Here is a 2,714-nt window from a genome sequence, read left to right as displayed (position 1 = left end):
ATGAAAAGTGTGATTCACAATTCGTGCACCAAGTTTTTGGCACCGTTGCCGGGGATTGTTCATGTTTGGACAACTAACGGTTTATTTTGTTGCTTAGATTAGGAAAAATTTTTATTTTTGGTTTAGAGTCTCTTATTATTGTTCTTGTTAAAATTTTAGAATCCTTATTTTCTTTTTCAAAATTTTAGTTTTCGAAAAAAAATTTATATATTATTTATTTATACCTTGTTAAAATACTTTAAATTTATAGCTCAATTAGTTAGAGCGTGGTGCTTATGTTCTTGGTAATTGGCTATCCTTTTTTTAAAAAATCCTTTTTTCAAAAATAATTTTTTTTAAAATCTTGTACCAAACTTTAAGTTTAGTGTTTTCTTGTTGAGTTTTCTTTATTTTTCGAAAATTTTAGCTTGGTTTTCAAAAAATTTTAAGTTTGGTGTTCCTTCTTCATGTTCTTGCTGTTCTTGTGAGTCTTCAAGGCGTTCTTGAGTTTTCCTTGTGTCTTGATCTTAAAATTTTTAAGTTTGGTGTTCCTTGGTGTTTTCCCTCCAAAATTTTCGAAAACAAGGAGCATTAGATCTAAAAAAGACTTTCTAACACAACAGTTAGCCGAATTCAAAGATAGACTACAAGAGACAAGGATGGCTAATATAAATATGGAAGAACAATTGAAGCAAACAAAACAACAGCTGTCAAAATAAATAACAGAAGAATGCCAAGCAGTTCAATTAAGAAGTGGGAAAACATTAAATACCCCACCTCAAGGCAGCAGGAAGCCAAGAAATGAGCAAACCACCCAACATTCATCTGAGGACAGTAAGAGCCCAGAAAAAAATAATTTTGGCATTAAAACGCCAGAAATTGGGTGGAAAGCTGGCGCTGAACGCCCAGACCATGCTCAGGACTGGCGTTCAACGCCAGAAACAAGCAAGGAACTGGCGTTGAACGCCCAAAGGAAGCACAGTTCTGGCGTTCAGACGCCAGGAACAGATGAGGAGTTGGCGTCTAACGCCACTCCAGCTTCCAACCCTGGCTTTCAAATGCCAGTGAGGGATCAGATACCTGCAAGTGCTGATAAAAAATCCCTCAAGAAGGCTTCTCAACCTACCTCTGTAGGAAATAAACCTGCAGCAACTAAGGTTGAGGAATACAAAGCCAAGATACCTTATCGTCAAAAACTCCGCAAAGAGGAGCAGGATAAGCAATTTGCCTGCTTTGCAGACTATCTCAGGACTCTTGAAATAAAGATTCCGTTTGCAGAGGCACTTGAGCAAATACCCTCTTATGCCAAGTTCATGAAAGATATCTTGAGTCATAAGAAGGAGTGGAGAGAAACTGAAAGAGTTCTCCTCACTGAAGAATGCAGTGCAGTCATTCTGAAAAGCTTCCCAGAAAAGCTTAAAGATCCCAGGAGCTTTATGATACCAACATATGTCTGAGAGTCTCGAATCAGAGCTAGAGGACATTTTTGAAGATGTTCAGCCTGATCTGGAGGAACCAGAGGAAATAAAAGAACCTCTGAAAACTCCTCAGGAAGAGGAGAAACCTCCTAAACCCGAGCTCAAACCACTACCACCATCCTTGAAATATGCATTTCTGGGAGAAGGCGACACTTTTCCTGTAATCATAAGCTCTGCTTTAGGGCCACAGGAAGAGAAAGCACTAATTCAGGTGCTAAGGACACACAAGACAGCTCTTGGGTGGTCCATAAGTGATCTTAAGGGCATTAGCCCAGCCAGATGCATGCACAAGATCCTATTGGAGGATGATGCTAAGCCAGTGGTTCAACGACAGAGGCGGCTAAATCCCGCCATGAAGGAGGTGGTGCAGAAAGAGGTCACTAAGTTACTAGAGGCTGGGATTATCTATCCTATTTCTGATAGCTCCTGGGTGAGCCCTGTCCATGTTGTCCCTAAGAAGGGAGGAATGACAGTGGTTCATAATGAAAAGAATGAACTGGTTCCTACAAGAACAGTTACAGGGTGGCGTATGTGTATTGACTACAGAAGGCTCAATACAGCCACCAAGAAGGATCATTTTCCTTTACCATTCATAGACCAGATACTAGAGAGACTAGCAGGTCATGAATATTACTGCTTTTTGGATGGGTATTCCGGTTACAACCAAATTGCAGTAGATCCTCAAGACCAAGAAAAAACAGCATTCACATGTCCTTCTGGAGTGTTTGCCTACAGAAGGATGCCTTTTGGTCTGTGTAATGCACCTGCAACCTTTCAGAGGTGCATGCTCTCTATCTTCTCTGATATGGTAGAGAAGTTTTTGGAAGTCTTCATGGATGACTTTTCAGTATTTGGAGACTCATTCAGCTCCTGCCTTAACCATTTAGCACTTGTTCTGAAAAGATGCCAAGAGACCAACCTAGTTTTAAACTGGGAAAAATGTCACTTTATGGTGACTGAAGGGATTGTCCTTGGACATAAAATTTCAAATAAGGGAATAGAGGTGGATCAAGCTAAAGTTGAAGTAATTGAAAAATTACTACCACCTGCCAATATTAAGGCAATCAGAAGCTTTCTGGGGCATGCAGGATTCTATAGGAGATTTATAAAGGATTTTTCAAAAATTGCAAAACCTCTGAGCAATCTGCTTGCTGCTGACACGCCATTTGTGTTTGACACAAAGTGTCTGCAGGCGTTTGAGACCCTGAAAGCTAAGCTGGTCACAGCACCAGTTATTTCTGCACCAGACTGGACATT

Source organism: Arachis ipaensis, chromosome B08, assembly GCF_000816755.2.
Source record: "Arachis ipaensis cultivar K30076 chromosome B08, Araip1.1, whole genome shotgun sequence".
NCBI classification, from domain to species: Eukaryota; Viridiplantae; Streptophyta; class Magnoliopsida; order Fabales; family Fabaceae; genus Arachis; species Arachis ipaensis.
The sequence above is the reverse complement of the archived record's forward strand: the minus strand, read 5'-3'. Positions refer to the sequence as shown.